Source organism: Petaurus breviceps, unplaced genomic scaffold (assembly GCF_028583685.1).
Source record: "Petaurus breviceps papuanus isolate PSGF00001 unplaced genomic scaffold, PetGlider_PUasm1.0 76, whole genome shotgun sequence".
In the NCBI taxonomy this organism is placed as follows: Eukaryota; Metazoa; Chordata; class Mammalia; order Diprotodontia; family Petauridae; genus Petaurus; species Petaurus breviceps.
Window position 1 is genome coordinate 47304823 of NW_027186473.1, and position 22171 is coordinate 47326993.

The following is a 22171-nucleotide window of genomic DNA, read 5'->3' on the forward strand; positions in this document are numbered from 1 at the left end:
GATAGATAGATAGATAGATAGATAGATAGATAGATAGATAGATAGATCCAAGATTGAGCTTTCTGCTCCTCAAGTCTGCTTGTAAGACTAAATGGTTCCCTTTTTTCCTGCTACTCCCTGCCCACCTCCTTCCCCATCCTCCACTCCATGTGGCTGCTAAGGGAGAACGCTTTGTCTGGGGAGGTTACAAGAAAAATGATGAGAAGAAAGAGAATGAAAGAGAGAAAAAAGGAAGGCCTGGAGCCTGTAGGCCATTCCACAGTAGAGGTGTGGTGAGAGCTAGGTCTTATCTGCAGTGATACCTCTTTGAGAATGGCTTCCTTTTCATCCCAAAGGAAACCATTTTTTGAGTCCAGAGAGTGAAGGTAGCTGCTGAAAAGGGCAGAGGGAATACTTCATTACTGTAGTATAAGGAGAGCTACTCCATATTTGATATGGTCCTTTTGAGAAAACTCACCTCCTATCTCCCCTGCAGTCATACTTTTAAGGAAATTCTGTTTAATTCTAGGCATTTATTAAGTATCTACTCTGGGCTATGTCTGATACTAAGGACAAGAAGAAAAAAAAAGAATCTTAGGATTATCTTAGGAAGATAGTTAGAAAAAGTGTATTATTGCTTAAACCTATGGAAGTCAACTTTCTTCCTGTGTCCTTTGTGTGACAGTCTTGGTGACTTTGGTTTGGGGTTTCTGGTGGTGATTTTGCCTGTGTAATTGTCTCTGTACAGATTGCCAAGAGTGTCTTCTAGGAGCTGGACTGAAGTGTCTCTTGAGTTCTTGAAGTTGATCAAGAATTAAAGTGTGTCCATAGCATTTAGAGTTGAAGTTTCTGATGTGTATGTTATTTTTAAAAATTGGAAAGTGTTTCAGGTTATTTTAAAGGGTTAAGATTTTTAAAACTTAGTTTTGGGAATTGTAGGGATCCATCTTTTCCCAGCTCTGCCATCCTCTGCCAGTGTGGGCTCACCAAGACCAGGTAGTTCTATATGGGAAAAGTGAAGGCATTTAACAAAATTTCTGATCTCCTTGTGGATGGAACACTTCAGGTGGCACAGTGGAAATTCTTGTAAGTCTTCTGTTAAGGGTGCTGCCTGGCAAATGATTACCAAATTTTTCAACAACATTCCAAGCTGGGGGAGTAAAAGCTGGATGTCATAATTGGGATTCCAAAGATCTTGGCAGAAGTATTTCAAAATATTCGAGAAATATTTATTTAGTGCCTGTTATGTAACAGAGCCCAAAGGCAAATATAGCCACAAGATCCTCAAAGGAGAAGGAGGAAGAAGGCTGTTATTTCAGCCTTGCTCACGGTCCTGACATCTTTCAAAGATACTCTCTATGCTGTTGTCATAACTCATTCCAGTTCTGCTTACTTTGCTTTGCATTGGTTCAGAGGCAGCTAGGTGGCCCCATAGGGCACTGGGACTGGAATCAAGAGATTGTTCAACTCTTCGTGACCCCATGAATACACCAGCCCCTTCTGTCCTTCACTATCTCTCCAAGTCTGTCCAAGTTCATGTTCATTGTCTCCATGACATTATCTATCCATCTCATCCTCTTCCTTTTTCTTTTGCTTTCAATCTTTCCCTACATCAGGGCCTTTTCCAGTGAGTCCCATCTTCTCATTATGTGACCAAAGTTATTTAAGCTTCAGCTTAAAAATTTTTTTTTTTTGCTTTTTTTGGGGGCGGAGGGCAATTGGAGTTAAGGGACTTGCCCAAGGTCACATGGCTAGTTTTTGTGTTGTGTCTGAGGCCAGATTTAACTCAAGTCCTCCTGACTCCAGGGCTGGTGTTCTATTCACTGTGCCACCTAGCAGCCCCTATATCTTAAATTTGACCTTCCAGTGAAGAGTAGGAGTTAATATATTAAGTGATTGAATTGATCTCCAAGGAACTCTTGAAAGTCTTCTACAGCACAACTTGAAAGGGTCATTTTGGTGCAGCTCAGATTTCCTCATAGTCCAGCTCTCACAGCCACACATTGCTGCTGGAAAAACCGTAGCTTTGACTGAGCAGACCTTTATTGGCAAAGTGATGGCTCTGCTTTTCAGTATGCTCTCCAGATTCCCCATAGCTTTCCTTCCAAGGAGCAAGTGTCTTTTAATTTCATGACTGTAGTCACTATCAGCTGTGATCTTTAAGCTCGAGAATATAAAATCTGACACTGTTTCCATTTCTTCTGCCTCTGTTTGCGAGGAGATGGGACCACTTGCCAAGAACTTTAATTTTTTGATGTTAAGCTTCAAATCAACTTTTACACTCTCCTCTTTCACCCTTATCAAGAAGCTGTGACCCTATTTAGGGTTTTCTTGACAAAGATACTTAAGTGGTTGCCATTTCCCTGTCCTGGCACATGTTGGGCTCTTAATAAATGCTTATTCCCTTTTCCCTTTCCACTTTTCATTTCATCTTTTCTTATTGAACAACAGTCTGATGCAATATTTTAACTTTTACAGAATAATTCAATTTTTTGGACACTGGAATCTTTTCCTCTGATCTTCTTGGGCTATAGTCCAAGCAGTATTCCTGTCTCAGTTTACTGGTTTCTTCCAAATGGATCTTCAGAATGCTTGGACTAGTTCACAGCTCCACTAACTTGCCAGCATTTTTTTCTTTGGTCTTCTTTGCTACTCAGATGGGTGTGAGATGGAACCTTTATGTTGATTTAATGTGCATTTCTTTAAATTATTAGTGATTTAAAACATTTTTTTTCATGATTGTTTGATAGCGTGGATTTCTTCTGAAAACTGCTTGTTTCTTTTATCTGGTAGGTGTATGTGTAATATCTTGCATAGGACTCCTTGTCAGAGAAATTTGCCATAGATTTCCCCAACTCCCTGTGCTTGTTTAGTCATGAACTCTTACCCTATCAATCTATCTGAAAGGTAATTTCTTCCTTGCTTCTCTGGTGTGAGAGCTATGAAAGCAATTTTGCTTCCCTAGCAGTTTCTGTCAAATAGTGAGTCCTTACCTCAGTAACTGGCAACTTTGGGTCTGTCTGTCATATACACTAGGCCTACCGATTAGCCACTCTGCCAGTGGTTGGGGCTTTGGAGTATACTTTTAGATCTGGCACTGATCTCCACTCATTCCTTCTTTGGGCTGTTTGGAGTATATTTTGCATTCTGGCACTCCACTCTTTCCTTCCATTTTTCATTTATTGCCCTTGAGAGTAAATTAATTTAGGTAGTATTATTATTTTTATGTCATTTATTATATGAGCCGGACAAAATCAGAAATTTACATGGAAAAAAGTTAAGCGTGAAGAGGCAAACTGGGAGGTATAAAACCAAACAATCCATAAAAGATTAGTACTTATTAATAAAATTGGGAAAAGATCATTTATTTATAAAATTGGTTGGGAAAGGAATTTAGCCCCATTCCTTAGTGAATTCCAGCAGGTAGGGAAGGTAGCAAGCTGACCTCAGAGTGGGAAGAGAGTCCTGCCTTTCAAGTCATAGCTGGGAGGCAGTTACTTGGGGGAGCTGGGGCAGGGTGAATAGATTTCAGCCACCTCTCCTAGAAAGCAAATAATAATAATTTAAAAAAAGATAAGACTCAACAATTTAAAGCATATTGTATTGAGGGAAGAAGCACATTCCAGGTCAGTAGGTGGGTTTGAAAAGAAGAGAAAGTGACTTAGCTCAGCCTCTTTAGACATTAGGTTTTTTGCATGACCACAACTTGCACTATACAGCTAACCCCCACTAGCATTGAAGGTTTCTGTCATACTCCAGAAATTGTGCAAAACATGTTCCATCACTTTTCAACAAAGGAAAAGAAGGAAAAAAGACCCTTTCTCAACACCCTCATTTCTTGATGTAAAACAGATAAAACACTAGCAACTTAGAAAGAACAGTGGCAGACAGCTACTAGGTGGTATATGTGGGTAGAATGGCCACCTGCTGCTCTAAATGGAAGGTCTAGTACAGAATCTGCTACTCTGACAGGCAGTTTTGCATATATTTCTCACACATGCCCTTGCAAATATCCTTAAAACAGGACAAGATGGGATTACCCTATCCCTACACCACAAAACCCCACAGTATATTCCCATTAGCAGAGTCAATGGCACGACACTGGCCACCACTCCTTCAGTTGCAGTGTCATTCCCTATACTGCTGTGGAATATCAGTTTTATTCTTGGTTAAGGCTTCCACCATCTCTCCCAAGCAGGACACTCACTACTCAGAATCCTTAGCCATTAGCCTGGTTTTCTTCTTTTTCTTCTTCTTGGTGCTCTCTGTGACCTAAAGGTAGGTCAAGAAAGTTTAGTTGGTTACACAATGGCAGGGCAATGACACAGTGAGCACTCTGCCAGTCTCAAATATGGAACCCACCCAATGGAACAAGTGTTTGTGTATTCAGCGTGATTCGATTAGCAATAGTTTGAATATTCTAGTTATAGTGGTGTAACTTGGTCAAAACAACTCTCAGGTTAGACCCATGCCAGGGCACAAACCAATGCAAGGTCACTTCCTTTCACTTGTCTGGAATACATAATGAATCCTTTAATTTGCTTGTTCTCTCTACCACACTTTTGGCCTACTCTTTTTTGTTTGTCTTTGTCTTGCTTCTCCTCCTTCATCTTCATCACCATAATCTTCCTCAACAGCATCTTCCTCTTCAACACCTTCTCCATCACCATCTCCTCTCACCACCACCGCCTGCTCCTCTTCTTCCTCCAGTTCACCAGCTGTACCTTCCTCACTGGCCTCTTTATCTTCACTGCCTTTTTCCTCCTCTTTGCTTTCTTCATCCTCTTCATCATTGTCACCATAATCTCCTTAATCACTATAACCACTATACTCAGCCTCCTCTTCCTCTTCATTCTCCCCTTCTCGTTTCTTCTATTAAAAAAAAACGAAAGTTAACCCTACATTTAGTGTAGAACAATTAAAAAACGTGGTGTTACAAAGAGTTACCAAACCCCTGTATAGTCTTTTATACCTACAGCATTTTCTAAGAGGGAAGTGATTAAATGACCAGAACCAAGTGATCAACTGTCCAGGTGATCAGCCCAATGTGCTGATTACCCATCACTAACCCCTGGAATTCATCTCCCACCACTTTTACCAGATCCTCCAGTAATTCCTATCTCACTGACATTTTCTGTGTGACCAGATTTCTGAATGTGTCAGACATGCAAACCCTTCCTTAGGTTGGCTGCTATCCTGTTTAGGCCCCTTTAGTACTGGACTTTTGCTATCTGACTGAGTGGATTTATTTCTAACTTGAAAAGTCCCACACATTGCTAGAGCTTACAGCCTGTTGCTTCCCAAGTGTGCCCAAAGGAGGTTTAAATGAACAGCCTTATTCATCACATTATTATGAATTAGAACGTATTAGTCACCTTCCTTGTCTTTACTGTCTTCATGGGTTCCACTGGGACTGCATATTGTTCTTTCTTGACAGTTACACTGAAAGAGAGGAAGCAGTATCCTTGAAGCCCAATTCCCTGCCACTGTGCTTTTACCTCTTCAGTGGTACCTCCAAGTCCTAGAGTACCTGGTGATGTTTGGTCATCCCCAGAGGCCAAATGCTGCCTATCACCTATAGTCCATATAGTCATCCTTCCAAGCCATGGGTGTTCTGTCATTGGGCTTTCCATGCTTATCCAGAAGTCCTTGCTCCAACAGAACAAGGCCACACCAGAGAATAATTAATTAATCATAGGGAGCATTTATATGTAATTCTTTTATGTTTACAAGGCACTTTACTTACACATCTCAATTTGAGCTTCACAACAACCTTGTGAAGAAATGTTATTATTTCTATTTTACAGATGACGGAAATTAGGCTAAGAGGTGAAGTGCTTTGTCTAGTACACAGCTAGTGTCTGAAGGAGGGCAGAAATCATGCCAATTAACATAGTAGGGGATCAAGGAATCCAACAAACACTACCCCTCCCTTTCAAAAAAGTGGTCCCAGACTTCATTTCTTAATTCTCCTTTGCTATCAACACTTTTTTTTCCACAAGAGACAGTGCAGTATAGTGCATAAAGAAGCTGACCTCAGACTCTAGAAGACCCGATTTTAAGGCTAGGGTGATCCTCTAGGTGGACCACTAGGTAATCCTCACTGAGTTATTTATAAGTTCAATGCTCCAGGCAACTTTCTCAGACCAAAGTTGCAGAGAAGGTTCATGTTGCTAAATGGTAGAGTTTTATCACCCAGGAACATCACAGGTCTATGTCCTATCACTTCAGTTATGATATGAACTAAAGCAGATCTTGTCTGGGGATGGGGAACCACAACATTTCAAAGGTGAGATTCAGCTACCATAAGATCCACCACTTGTCAGATATGGAACTTCTCTGATATTGAGCATTCTTAAAGTTCTGACAAGCAAAGAAGCTTAATCAGCCTCTGATTAAGGAAAAGTAAATGAAGCAGTGCTTGGAATTCAAGTACTTGATAGATCTCCTGGAAAATTCATGTTTTCATCATTGGCTTAGATTGATATTTCTACAACATACTAAGAATGCTTGGTATATTTGCATGTAACTCATCAGAAACAAGGAGCCCATCGAAGATCATTGACACAGTTTCCTCTTTGCTAGGTCTCTCAAAGGCACACATTGCCTCTCTTTTACTTTGGCTTGTTTTTGTTTAAATTGAATATGTATATTTTCTGCTATGGAAACCAACGGGAGCAGATGAAAATACACTTAGTCAAAAGAGTAAAAGCAAACAGTCTGGACTCTACACATAAGTGTGGAGAGTTTAAGGAAAAGTAAGGAAAGCAGTGCTTAGAATTCACGTACTTCAAAGAACTCCTGAGAAATTCGCGTTTTCATCATTGACTTAGATTTACTTTAAAGAGCACAATGATAATACTTGGTATATTGGCATGTGACTCAGGAGAAAAAAGGAGCACATCGAAGATCTTTGATATAAAGTTTCCTCTTACCTAGCTCTCTGAAAGGTACATATTGCATCTCTTATTTTCACTTGTTTTCATTTCATTGTACACATTTTTCTGCCAATGGGAGCCAATTGAAAACGCACTTTGCCAAAGGAATAAAAGGAAAATGTCTGGAATCTACATGGAAATGTGGAGGGCTGAAGAAACTCTAAGTAAAGCACTGTTTAGAATTCAAGTACTTCAAAAAATTCCTGAGAAATTCGTGTTTTCATCATTGACATACATGGAGTTTTATAGAGCACTGTGAAATAATTGGTATATTGGCCAGTAACTCAGCAGAAACAAGGAGCCCATAGAAGATGTTTGATACAAAGTTTCCTCTTCGCTACATCTCTGAAAGACACAAATTGCATCTCTTTTACTTTGGCTGGTTTTCATTTAAATTGATTATGTATGTTTTCTGCCATTTAAACCAATGGGTGCAGATGAAAACGCACTTTGCCACAGGAGTAAAAGTAAAAGTTCTGGAATCTACACGTAAATGTGGAGGGCTGAAAGAAAAGTAAGGCAAGCAGTGCTTAGAATTCACATACTTCAAAGAACTCCTGAGAAATTCTTCTTTTCATCATTGACTTTGGTTGACTTATTTGGAGAATACTTGGTATATTTGCATGTAATTCAGCAAAAACAAGGAGTACATCTAAGATCTTAGACATACACTTTCCTCTTACCTGGATATCTGAAAGGCACACATTGCCACTCTTTTACTTTGGCTTGTTTTTGTTTAAATTGAGTATGAAAGTTTTCTGCCCTTTAAACCAATGGGAGCAAATGAAAACTCACTTTGCCAAAGGAGTAAAAGCAAATGTTTTGGACTCTACATGTAAATGTGGAGGGGCTGAAGGAACTGAAAGCAATCACTAATCACTTGTCACCTTAACTATCCCAATTGCTATCTTTTTGGTCTCCCTGCCTCAACTCTCTCCCCATTCCAATTCTTCTTCCACTCTGAAGTCAGGGTTGGATGTTTTTTTTTTTTTTCCCCAATTTCACAGTGCTTGGAATTTACCTGATAGAACTCCTGGGAAATTGGCTTTTTTATCCTTGGCTTAGATTGACATTTCTAGAGCACACTGAGAATACTTGGTATATTTGCATGTAACTCAGCAGTGTGCTAGGCACTAGGTAGGGATACAAAGACAAGAAACAAAATGTTCTATTCTCTTAAAGAGCTCACATTTTAATGGTATGATACAAAACGAGAAAGGAAAACACAACTCTATACACTATAAATGACTGAGCAACTAATTTATTTGACTATCATAAATACACGAATTAAAAGTAAAGGACATATGAAGAGAAATGCTGTCTGCATCGAGACAAAGAGCTGATAAATGTGCATGTATAGAATAATTTTACACATACACATATATGTGTATACACACAATTGTTTTAGGAAGATCCTGAAGATGACCTAGCAAGGTAAGATACCAGACATTGAGGTCCTTTCTCAAAAAAAAACAAAACTGCCAAGCACTCCAACTCTTCTTCAGCGAATGTTGTGCCACATTGTTCAAATGCAAAACGTATGATTGCCAAAAAGACTGTTTTGTGGAGAACTCACACAAGGCAAGCATTCACATGGTGTTCACAAGAATTGATACAAGGACAATATTATCTCTTAAGAACTGTGAAATTGATTGTATTACATGGCATACATTGCCATAGGACTGCTCAGCATGGCAGGCACACATCAGAGAAGATTCGGTGCTCTATGAACAAAACAGAATTGAAGTAGCTTTAAAGAAACCCAAGATGCACAAATTCAGAGAATCCACCCCAGATGTTCACATGAACTCTTTGTGCCTGAACTGAGCTAAAACATTCCAATGTCATATTAGTCTGATCAGCCACAATCAGACATACGGAAACTTGACTCTAGTGTAGTGATGTCATTTTGGTACTCTTTGAGGACAACCAGTACCAAAATGAAAACACATATAAACACCCAATATATGTGTGTGTATGTGTATGTGTAATAGTAGCCATCTCTGAGTGGGGGAGGTATGGAAGGGGAAGAAAAAAAGGGAAATTTGCATAATAACTATTGTATATTGGGAAGCAACATGTTAGATTTGTTGATTCATGTGCAATCATTATTTTTTTATTGTATAGTGTTATGGAAATGCTTGTTTTGTTCCTTAAATTGAAAATAAAATCAATTAGGAAGCAACAACAATATAACTTAGGGGATAGAGAATACTAACAAATATAGCAGATTTCCTCATGAAGTTGGTTTTAAAAATAAACTAGGGATTCCCTGAAGCAAAGATGAGGAGGGAAAGCCTTCTAAACAAGAGGGGACAGCCTGAGCAAAGATATGGAATTGAGGAAGGAAATACAGAGAAAGTCGGTTTGGAATAAAAAGTGTGTGAAGGGGAGTAAGATGAAGGGCAACTAATGCCTGATTAATGTGACTAAGGAATCCTCTGAAGTGCCTGCATTATTTGTATTCATGGTGCATATTTCCAATGGGCTTGAATCAGTTAAGCGTATTTTGCCTAATCATAATTTTAAAAATTTTATTTATTTTATTCTGAATTTAGGAAAGAAAATAAGCATTTCTATAACATAGAATAAAAAAGATGATTGCACATGAAACTGTAAATCTATTATGTACAACTTTCTATTCCCTTTAAATATATAATAAAGCAAATTTGAAGAACATGAAACATTCTACCTATCACGCTTATAGATAGCTGAAAAATTTACAAATTAACAAGAGCTACAAAGCAGTGCAGTATAAAATAATCTTTCTGTTTTCTTTTTTTTAAACACCACCACCCTAATATTCTCTAGCACCTTTGTACTTCCCGAGCATTGTAACTTATTACCCCCCTTCTCCCCTGCCCTTCCCCATCCTCAGCAAGCTTTTATTTGATGGGATTTCGTTCAGATCATTTCTAAGTTCCCTTTCAGCTCCGAATCTTGTGAATCTTTGTGTCTAAGTGAATCCAGGAGGTTATTGTTGACATAAGGGGAAAGCTAGTAGATTTGAAGAAACTAGTTTTAAAATTTTTGCTTTAAGATCTCTTAGAAAATGATCAATTAAAAATACTAAAATGCCTACATTGTCTTTCAGTTGACTTGGTTGATTGACTTGCTGAAAAAAGGGAAAGACTAGAGAGAGATTTTTTTCATTTGTAGCACAAATGACTGAGCTGGGGAATGGGACATTTCCCATAATAGTTTCTCTAAAGTTCAATAACTTTCTGGAAAGAGACCCCATTTTTCATGAGATTTTATACCTGTTTATATCATAGTGAGACTATGGTAGCGAGACTCTGGAGGGAAAGACAGAATCAATATATAGGTTCTGTTTTTCAGGATTGTAAGAGTTCCAGTGTGGCAGAGACCCCAAAGAACAAAGAAAGAGAACTGGTGAGAACAGAGAGATATGCTAGAACTGATTTTTCCTTAAACCCTCACATCTCCCAATTTCCATATTACTGTAGAGAGTACCACCATCCTTCCACTCCCTCAACCTTGAAACCTAGTAGTCACCCTTAACTCCTCAGTCATTCTCATGCCTCATATCTATCCAATCCATTGCCAAGACTTGGCAACATCTCTCAATGCACACCCTTCTCTCCTGGAGCAGGTTCTCATCATCTCACTCTTGGACTATTTTGCTATATAGCTTGCTGTGGTGGGTGGGCCTGCCTCAAGTCTCTCCCTACTCCAAATCATTCTCCATTCACTCATCAAAGTGATTTTCCTAACTCACAGGTCTGACCATGGCATCCCTTCCTCTCCATCCCAAATCCATAGTTTGTTTTCCTCAGTTCCATACAAAATAGGAAGAATAATAGCACCTCTCTTGCAGGACTGTTTAAGTTTCAAATTCTCATTATAAAGTGTTTAGTACAGTGCCTGGTATAGTGTGCGATATAAATGTTAGCTATTACATAAGCAGGGGTATGCTGAGTCCCAGAGCCTTACATTTACTCAACGAAGAGAACTGTATGGATTAGCTAGTGCCAATCAGCTGATGACCCAAATATCCCAATAAAATTATCTCTCTCAAAGTGCTATTTATTGTGACTTAAGGATTGTGGGCTGTAATCCAATGGGCAGTGGGTGAGCCCTCTGCTCTCCACCATTAAAATCATAGATCCAGGACCTGCTGGTTATTGCCTTGTTATTGCCTAACAAAAAGAGGGACTTTTAAGCTACTTAGGAGGAATAAGACTGATGGGGAAAGATCAAGTTCTGAGAGGTGGAGATAAAGGTCTCCCATTAGTATAGTTTTGCTATCTATTTCTTCCATTACTTCCTGTACCTTCTCCTCTTGGAATTTGGATGCTACACCACTTGGTGCCTATGTTAATTTGTGATATTGCTTTATTCTCGATGGTGTCTTTTAACAGGATATAGTTTCCTTCCTTATCTTTTAATTAGGTCATTTTTTTTAAGCAATCGGGGTTAAGTAACTTGCTCAAGGTTACACGGCCAGTTATTTCTGGGTGTGGTGCTGAGTATCTGAGCCCGGATTTGATCCAGGTCATCCCGACACTGGAGCCGGTGCTCTTACTTGCTGAGCCACCTGGCCGCCCCTTAATTAGGTCATTTTTAATAAGGTCATTTTACTCCAGCCTTTTACCTTTACCCTGTGTGTATCCCTCTGTTTCAGATGTGTTTCTTGTAAACAGCATATTGTAGGATTATGATTTCTAATCCATTCTGCTATCCGTCTCCGTTTTATGAGAAAGTTCATTCCATTCACATTTACAGTTATGATTGTTATCTGTTTCTTTCCCTCTATACTATTCCCACCACTGTTAATATTCATAGTTTTCTTCCTTTCCCCCTTCCCCGCTTAATAGTTTTCCTTTTGACCAGAGCCTCCTTCAGTATTCCCTTATCAGCACCCCTCACTGTGAACCCTCAATATTTGATTTGTTTCTTTCTGGCTGCTTGAAGTATTTTCTCTTTTATCTGGTAGTTCGGGAGTTTGGCCACAAAATTTCGAAGACTTTTCAGTTTGAGATCTCTTTCAGCAGGTGACCAGTGTATTCTCTCGATTTCTATTTTACCCTCAGGTTCTAGTATCTCAGGACAGTTTTCTTTAACCAGCTCTTGAAGAATTTTGTCCAGGCTCAGTTTTTCATCATGATTTTCTGGTAGGCCTGCGATTCTCAGATTATCTCTCCTGGATCTCTTTTCCATGTTTTGCTTTTTAAAATATATATTTTTTAACATCACTTGTTTATATTGTAAGTTGTTGTGTCTTGTGTGATCCTTGGAACTTGAACTGTCTTTTTTTTCTTGCTACTTTAGTATTTTTAGCTTTGATTTTTGAGCTCTAGGTTTAGGATATAGGATCTCTGTGATTTTTTTTTCTACTTTCACTTTGTCCCTCTGTTTCTAAGGGCATATCTTAAAAATAGCATTCAGGGTTGCTTTTTTAATGGTAGTTTTGGGGGAAACAAAGATTCTTTACATATTTTTCTACAACTTGTTTTCTGGGTCAATTTTCAAATCAATTATCTTAAATTTTTCTACTTTTTCTTTAAAACTTTGTGTTCTAATAGTTTTTGTTTCACAGTCACTGATTTCTATTTGGTCTATTTCAGTTTTCAGGGAGTCCATAATTTAGGCTGGGCTTACCATTCTCTCTTCCACGCTGCTTGTTTTTTATCCATTTCTTTACTCCTGAGCTTTTATTCTGTATTTTCTTTTTGCTTTGTTTCTTCTTAGTATTCATGTCCTTGTGGAAATTTCATTTCTTTCTTTTGGACTCTGTTTTCAAGTTGTTATGAAGTTATTCCCTCTCTATTTGGAGATTTCTGAATCTACTGTGTTATTTTAATAGTGGTTGATGTTTCTAGGCTCTGTGTCATGCTGTGCTTCTGTTTGACCCTGTCTGGACTGACTCTCAATGACTTGAGTCCCTGTGCTAAACCAAGAGAGTTACACCAGTCCTCCTCCACCTCCCCCGTCTTGAGGTTCAGAGCTCTAGAGTTTCAGGGTCCTCTATGACATTTCAGGACACAGCACTAAGGAACTTAGAGCCCCTGATCCTGGAGTCAGAAAATTCTGTTGGTACACTGGTCACTACTTATGGCTGCTCTCTGCCACTTCCAAGTTTCTTTCTAACCACCATAAGGAAGGTCTGGCCACTTCGGTACTTCTTGGTGTAGCCCATAACTCCTGCTGCCTTTAGACATTGGGTTTCTTAGGTACAAAACACATCTGTCTGGTCACTGGTTACACTTGGAAGACTTTCAAACACTAGTGCTGCCTTTACTAGCTATACTCTTGTTGCCTGTGAGCTTCTGACTAGATTTTGATACAGCTCCAGGGTTGAAAAATATACTTACTATAGTTTCTCATTAGAATTGTTGATCATTATTTAGTCTGGTGCAAATTCAAGTTTTTTACCGGAATAGATGCTTAGTAACTGGGCAATTGGCCTCCATTCAGGCAGGCACCTTGACTGGATCTATAACTGTCACATTTAAATTCTAATATCTCAATCTCTTATGCACTAAATGAAGGGAGTCAAAATACTACTAAAGATTATACATTATACTAAGAATGCATAGAAGAAATCTATGCTGGAGGCAGCATAGTTTGGGGAATATTGAGGGATCCAATGTCAAGAGAGCTGAAAGAATGGAAGATACTTACTGATAAAGATAAAAAAAAAGATAAGGGAAGAAACAGGTTTTCACAAACTACAGTCAGCAGCAGACATTTCACAGTCACAAAATTGTCTGACAGGTGCACAGAAAAATATTGGGATGTTACTGGGCTTCTCTGTTTTCTATGAAAAAGCATGAGTAGAGCAACTTAGAGGCTCTCCTTTTAAAAGAAATCTCCCATGCATGTGCTATCATCATACAAGATTCCATAAAAAGATTCAGTGACAATGGATTGAAACATAGGAACATTAAAAAGATCTGCAGTATATTTCCAGCTCATTCTATGCACAAGTATCCTTGGTGATATTATCTAAGAAATGCATAATCAGAAAAGGAATTGGGCTGATCACGCAGTGGCAGTGAAGTTTAATGAATGGACAACCAGAGTGATGTCTTGGTTCCAATGTCATGTTAAAACAAATAAACAATAAAAAAACCCTAGAAGAAGACCTCTAGAACATTGGGTGGAACATGGAAACACATCAACATGAATTATACAGGATGAGAAAGTATGAATCTACATCTTTGGTAAATTCGTCCAAATCCATGTGATCCTGTGTCTTTTGAGGACTAGAAGCTAAAGGGGGTATAAATCAGAATCTTAACTTTAAGAGTTAGAAGACCACCCCCCAGAAGTCATCTTATTTAACCTAGGAATGAGAGAGCACACGTCCCCCCTACAGTATCTCCAACATGAAGTTCCATCCAGTTTCTTCTTGAAAATCTACAATCCTAATACACCTAGAAGTAGCCTCCCGTTCCTTATTTGGACAGCTTCGGTAGGTAGAGATATTTTTTTCTTTTATAGAACCGAAGTCTCTTTCTCAGTTACTTCAATCTACTTCTTCCTTCTGAGGAAAAGCAAAACAGAATCCAATTGCTCTTCCATTTGACAGCCTGTCAAATAGTTGAAGACAGCTATAAACACCTCCCCATAAGTCTTCTGCCCCTTTGGTTAAACATTCTCAGCTCTTGCAAACAATCCTTGTGTTTTCCATAGTTTCCACTCTTACCAGCCTGGCCACAGCTTGTCAATGTCACCCTTGGAATTAAGCACAATATATAACTATATTACAATAATTATATATAAAATATATAATTATGTATTGCATCCACAAATGTACATATTGTACATATTAGTGCAATTAATTGTATTGATAAAATAATGAATTATATTGATAAATGTATATATTGTATTATACATACATACTATACATATGCAATGTATATTATACATATACATACTATACATATTATGTTGTAATTTGTTTTAGAAAATAGTGACTTTTTTTTAATGGTAAAATACAATGAAAGCCCTGAGATGGTTCCCAGGTTGGGGAGCCACCTACTGTTGTGCATGGGGGGACAAATATTTAAAAAATAAAATAGCAAAGATAAGAAAAATCCTCCTTTTCTGTCAAGACATAGGAGCATTAGTATTTTCTCATTCACAGCTTCCCAGGCAAACTTCCATGCATAGTGTGGCAAGAGATGGTTTCATTACTTGATACTCAGGAGTTCTGTCTTTCTCTGTCTTTCTCTCAGTCTCTGTCTCTCTGTCACTGTCTCTTTCACTGTCATTATCTCTGTATGTCTGTCTCACTGTCTTTCTTGGTCTTTCTGTCTCTGTCTCTGTATCTGTCTCTCTGTCTCTGTCTCTCTGTATTTCTGTGTCTCTCACAGTCATTCTGTATCTGTCTCTCACTGTCACGCTCTCTGTGTCTCTGTCTGTGTCTCTCTCATGCTGTTTTTGAAGGCTGTCATTCTGAATTCTCCTCACCCTCGTAGGAAATTCTCCCAGCTCATCTTCCTCATTCCCAAGTGATGTTCCCTAGTTCTAGCTGCTGGTGGGTCTGCTGCTTGTGCTCTGGTATTTCTGCTTTAACTTGCCCATTCTCCTCTTCAGTGCCACCAATTAGTCTGAGCTTTCCTGGGGGGTCATTTTTGAGAGGCTGACCCTGTGTTCCATGGCTTGTCCTTCAGAATTCTTCCATCCTCTGCCTCCTCCTGCTTCTATTTCTCTAGTCCTGAAGGCAGACCCTCTTGCCTTCTGCCCTCCAGCCCATACTTTCAGCTCTTTCTTCACAGAATTCCTGAGATCTCTGTCTTGACTGCTCCAGATCAGCATGTTCTTCCTCATGTTTGTCAGACGCATGCTCAAGTCTGTTCTCAGCCTTTTCTCCATGATCTTCCTTGACTGAGCTTCCTTGTAACCAGCTCAATCTCAGTGGCCTTAGCCACTTAAGCCACTTACTTAGCTCTTTAAGTAGCTGCGAAATTGCCAGCTTCCTTCCTCTAATTTTTCCTTCAGGGTATTTATATCCAACCAAAATACCTTTCCTGCTCTCCTCTTCCCTTCTCATGTTCATCCCTGAGGGCCTTTATCACTAGGGAGAGATATCTATATACACTAGAGTGATATCTACATACAGAGATATCTATCCATGTACATGTATAATATATAAACACATGCATATATGTAAGCATGTCACCATATATATAATCTATATACATGCATCACCATTTATGTATATGTGTGTAAATTCATCATATCACAGAGCTTCAAAAAATTTCATACTCCCTAATGTGTGACCTTGTGTGACCTGTGTCACCTTGCATAAGTCAGTTAACCTCTTTCAACCTCAGTTTACTCATCTGTAAGATGAGTGAGATGGACCAGATGGTCTCTAAGGTCTTTCCAGACTCAAAACATGTGATAATTAATAGTAACAACTGCTGATATTTTTATAATTTCTATTCTATACTTGCCATAGTTTTTAAATAATTTACTGATAATATCTCATTCATTCCTCACAACATAGTTGTCCGTAGGTGTTATTATGACTGACATTTTACAGTCGAATAAAATAAGAGAAACAGAGGTTAAATGGCTTGCCCAAAGTCACACACCAAATAAGTATTCAAGGCTGGATTTGAATTCAGGTCTTGCTAATGCCAGGTCTAATGCTCTATCCACTGTGCCACCTAACATATAATCCTACATCTCTATAAAAATAATACTTAATTAGAACAATCTTATATTAGGAGGTCTTTAAAGCCGAAATTTATGCTTTCTCCCTTTTACTCCAAGGATTATTTCAGTTCCAAAGGGCCTGATTGCCTCTGCATGTTTATATTCTGAATTCAGGAATTCTATGCTTGGCAGTGAGCCTGCCAATTTAGGGCCACTCCAAAAGTGGGCACAGATGAATGTGTAAGCAAAACCAGAAAGCATTTACCAAATCATTTAAAGCTAGATATAATAGAATATAGTTCTAAGATAGGTTTTTTTTTAAAAATTGAGATTAACTAGAGAGGGGTGACAGATCTTTGTCCAAGGGTAACCACATTTAGAGTCTGCTTAAAATATAAACAGTCATTCAGCAACCTTAGAAAACTTTCAGTGTCTCAGGGCAACTTTTCCCGCATAGCACAAACTCCTTCCCAGCCCTTCCCTTTGGAAAGCATATATCTCTCTATATATTGATATACCAAAGATAATCAATCAAATGATCTCTATTGTTGTATTTTGTGTAATATTACCATACAGGTGAGGGGCATTTTGTTGGAGAACAGCCACGAAAGCTGTATTTTGTTCTACTGATTCAATTGCTTTTACATAGCCAACAACGGCATAGAAACATTGTAATGTCCCACGATTCACTTCTTTGAATCCCTTACCCTTTGTGGCTCAGTGGTCTCTGCAATAGAACCTCACCCTCTGTTTTAGGACCACTTGTCCCAGATACAAACTTTGGTAGTCATACCTTTGGGTCATAGATTTTAAGACTGTCATCTACTTAGGACTGAATAGAACTTTAAGAGTTTTCCAAGTCAGCTCCCTCATTTGGGTGCAGAGGGGGAACCCCAAAGGTCACACAAGGAGCAAGAGATGGAGTCAGGTTGAGGCTACGTCCTGTTCACTGTTTCCTTCCACCATTCTCTCAGCATGTAATTTGTCAAGATACCTGAAAATTGTGTGGGATGGTATACCTTGAAACAGCAGTTCTGATCATAGGGAAGAATGATGAAACTAGCTGAATTCTGGACCAATAAAACTTACAAGAGTAGAAATTGCATTGGCAACTAGAGGTAGTCTTTAAAAAGACCATGTGGCATAAATATAAGTGGTTATGACAACCTTTGTATCTGATGGGTCCCCATTTCAGATGAAATATTTTTGATATCCCAGAGGAATGCAGATACAAGTATCCCATTTCTGTGTAGTTTCCTTTTTATTTATGTTTGATGTCAAATTGATATCTCTAAGCTAGTAATAGCTTCTCTGCCTCTAAAAGTGGGAACTCAAACAAGTTGGTCAGTTCTGCCTTTAATTTAGAGATTGTTGAATGCCAACCTCTGACTGGAGAAATAACTCCTAGGAAAAATGTTTCCAAAAAGACCTTCACTTTCCACATAGATCACTAGAGGTCACTAAAGTCATGTGAAAACTGTTTTTTTTTTTTTTAATCTTGAAAGTAACGATGATGCTCCTGGATCCTCCTTTCATGTCAGTTTCAGCATTTATTGGAAGACATTATGCTCCTTAGTTTTCAGGAGAATAAGCCGTTTGGGCTCACTTTGTCTCACATTAAATATTACCCGGAATAGACAATCATATATCTATGTTGTATATATCTATATCTGAGCCCATATCTCTTCTACCCGAAGTCAGTCTGTTAAAAGATCCCTCCCAACTTATCCATCGAACAGAGGATACCTTCAGCTTATGAAATATTCTAGGCTGGCCTACTTAATGAAAATCATGCGCAGCATACAATGAGCATGAGAGGATAATGACTGGAGCTGTATGAAAATAAATTTTTGGAAGTTGATAACAAATGTGAGCGACAAGATAACAAAACCAGGTATCTTTTCATTCCAAGCCTAAAATTTTATCCACTGTAGAGGAGAATTTTACTTAGTTTGCTAAATTTTAGGGAGAAAACTTTTTTTATCAGAAGATTGGTTTCTTGGGCCTAAAACAAGTCCATCAACGAAGAAGGCATGAGGGCTACAATCTAAAAGAAGGCACAATTGATAGGTTAGAGGGGATAGACCTCTCTAAAAGGCAGGGTAATTCTTTTCATTTGGAGTCTCAGGGCTTTAACACTGATACAAAGTTGAGACACTGATACAGGTAAAAAACACTTGAAATTTCAAGCCAACATCAACAGGACAATATTGTATTCATGCTTGTTCCATCCAGTGGCCCTCATCACATTTTGATCTTACTTAGCTTTGAAGTGTCCCATTTTGCACAAACTCTCCTTAAAACACTTCTCATTAGTATGCTATTTATTAAATTGGAAATATATAGAAAAGCAGAAGGAGTCACATTTTCCACTGAATCTTAGGATACAAATGCAAACCTAGATATATTGCAAATCTCTTTTTCTATTCATATGAAATGACAAACTAGTTAATAATCACTGATATCCTAGGAACTTTAAGTACCAGACAGCTTTTAACTTAGAGGAAATATTTCTATAATTATTCTAGTATTAGAGATTAATGGAGAAATGGACTAACAGCTTTATTGAATCACATGGGATAGGTTTTTTTTAACCAGGATCTGGTATTAGAAAGAAAATAATCAATAGCATATTGAGTACCAAAGGATCGTAGTTTTAGAGCTGGAAAGAACCCTAGACATAGTCCAGGGGAGGGGAAACCTGCCACAAGTTCCCAGCCCCTGATCTAGGCTATTGTACTCACTTTATAGATGAAGAAACGGAGTCCATCCAGCAGCTGAGAAAATCCCAGCGTTTGGGACGAAAGCTCCCCTGACTGGTGGCAGAGTCTACTGTGGCAAAAAGCCCAAAACTCAAGTAATTGAGTGGCAAAATGAGCAGGCAAAGGAAACAAAGCAGACAGAAGATTCCAACATTACATTCTTATTTTGGGGACAAAAAGGAGCAAAGCATGGAACAGGAGGAAAACAGTGAAGTCAGAACTCCTGCACCAAAAGCTTCAAAGGAAAATACAAGCTGGTTTCAGGCCATAGAGGAACTTAAGAAAGATTTTGAAAACCAAGTAAGAGAAGTAGAGGAAAAATTGGGAAGAGAAATGAGAACAATGCAAGAAAATTATGAAATGAGAGTCAACAGCCTGACTGAAGAAAATAATACCTTAAAAAACAGACTGACTCAAATGGCAAAGGAGGACCAAAAAGGCAATGAGGAGAAGAAACGGAGTCCCGGAGAAGACATGTGACTAAGTCAAATTCCCACAAGTAGTTAAGTGGTAAGAGTCAAATCCAGGGCCCCTGTTTAGAAATCTATCGCTCACTTCATTTTATTGCATTATCTCCCATGAAATGTCACCTTTGGAAGAAGTCTTCGAGATGATCTAACCCAATCCACTCGATTCACACATGAGAAAACTGAGAACTGTGAGATTAAGAGACTTGCCCAAGGTCACAGATAGAATTAGATAAATCCTCTTGAGTGCAGTCAGGCTGATCTTGACAGAAAAACAAGTAGATGGCCTAGCTCCAACCAACAGAAGGAGAGAGAGGGAAATACTCAATTAAAGCCAAAGAGGTCTTTCACCATCTCTTTTGACACCAAGAAGGAAGCAAAAGGGAGGAAGAGCTCAGAAGACTGGCATGTCTTTACTTCCCTCAGCTTAAGTTATATGTAATTACCCTCTTCCTTACTAGAGTATCTATAATCTTCTATACAACTGTTCCAAATCCAGAGGGTAGTATTGATGAGGCAAAAGTCCATTGGTTTCATAAGGCAATATGTAATTCTAAATCAAAAAGGGCCTTTAAAGGAAGAGGAAGTGTCAGGCCAAATGTTTTTACTAATGTATTTCTGTAAAATCAGCTAATACCCTGTAAAGAATCTGACATTTTCCCTTAAACTCTTATGTATAGTAGCTTAAGTAGATAGAAGTTTCACTGAGACATATTTGGGTATTTTAGGGGCTTGCAAGCTGAATATTGATTAACTGTGTTATACGGTGGGGATTTGTGGGATGGGGGAGCTAACTTGAAGAGTCATAATGATCATGAATAAAGAAGCAATTGTCGAGCTGCATGTTTTCAGGTCTGGCCACCAAGTTTTTAGAAAAGACATTGAGGAGGATTGTTAGAATAGTGAAGTGCCTAAAATTCATGACTTATGGGCATCAATTGAAGGATTATTTAGCTTAGAGGACAAGATTTAGAGGAGGACTTATAGCCAGGTTAAAGTATTTGTGAGGTTAATAAGTGGAAGGGAGATTACACATGTTCTGCAAAGTCCCAGAAAGGAGAAATGATTGAATAGGATCTATGAGTTTTGTGCATATTCATCAATCAAGGCAGGATTGTAGTATGGTAAAAATTGTAGACTAGAAACAAATAGATTATGGTTCTGACACTTTCTATCTATGGTAGCTCTGAAGGCCTCAAACTCATTGCTGAGTTAAAGGGATATCTACCCCAAGCATGTGAAAACATCCCTCAGGAGAAGATGAGAACAATGTTATGTGGTGCTTAGAGATTGGTCATACACTGAAGATGCGAAGATCATCCATGGCATCTCAGCACATTGCCAGCATTGCCTCTGGACTTTGGCAACTAAAAGAGAGAGTGAGACTGATGCCTCAGTGCAAGATCTGCCTCACTTAAATATAATTCATACATAAATCAAGAATTTACCCTGTCACATCATAGGTCCTCTTCAAAAACAAAGGATGACCAAGATCTCTGCTAATTGTGTCACCTTGAGATACTATCAAGGACTTCAGTACATTTATCTTTAAAACAGCACAGAGATCACAGAATCGTCTACAATGACATTTTGATAATGTGCAGACATTAGCAATCCTGGTCTATATTGATGGTAAGACCATTTCAAAATTCAGGATACCAGCATTAGTAAAAGATTCTGAGACAGCTGGAAGAGGAGAAGAATCTTTTGTCAGATCTTTCTCTTTCATCTTCTAAGTAAGCTCAAGCCCATTTCTACACTTCAGATGTGGATTTCAGTTTCCAGAATCAGCCTTCAGTTGTTCACAAACACAAATACAAAAAGCCAGAATCAGCAGTTGGATTTTGGACTGACCGGACTCATGCTACAAAACCCTAAGTTGTTGTCGTGAGCAGATGTCACAGTGAATCTACTCTTTTAAAGTTTTCTGATACCGAGTGGCTGTAGGGTAGACTTTCCTATAAGCACTGAAAGGGAAACAAGAAAATGGTATATTATTAACAAGATTTAACAAAGATTGTAAGGGAAAAATCTACCATATACAAGAAAAAGAAACTCTACCATCCTTTGATATTTTAAATATATAGTTGAAGTCCTCCATAAATATAAATTTCAGTAGTGTACTAGAACAAGTTTGAACTAGCTCTTGAAGGCTGATTTTTTTTAAGTTTTTGTGAAAATTTACACATTAGAAATCTACAAATGCTATAAATCAGAGTTAAATTTGTTGATTGTCTAGAAATTAATGAAGAAAATGTTAATAAGGAAGAAAAAACTTAAAAGTGTATCAAGGGGCAGCCAAGTAGCACAGCGAGTAAGAGTACTGGCTACAGTGTTGAGAAGACCTGGAGATTGAATCCCAGGCTCAGACACTTAGCACCCACCCAGAGAT

The 22171-nt window shown here is 38.5% G+C and overlaps 1 long non-coding RNA gene across 1 annotated transcript in view; it reads right to left on the reverse strand.

The window, feature by feature from the left end:
• Window positions 1-4144: 4144 nt before the first annotated feature.
• Window positions 4145-22171, reverse strand: part of LOC138174821 (uncharacterized) — an 88967-nt gene continuing 70940 nt past the window's right edge. Inside the window, exons 2-3 of the long non-coding RNA XR_011171823.1 lie at window positions 5355-5421; window positions 4145-4851 (exon numbers count right to left, since the gene is read on the reverse strand). This is a non-coding gene — a long non-coding RNA (uncharacterized lncRNA). The remainder of the gene's footprint in view (window positions 4852-5354; window positions 5422-22171) is intronic.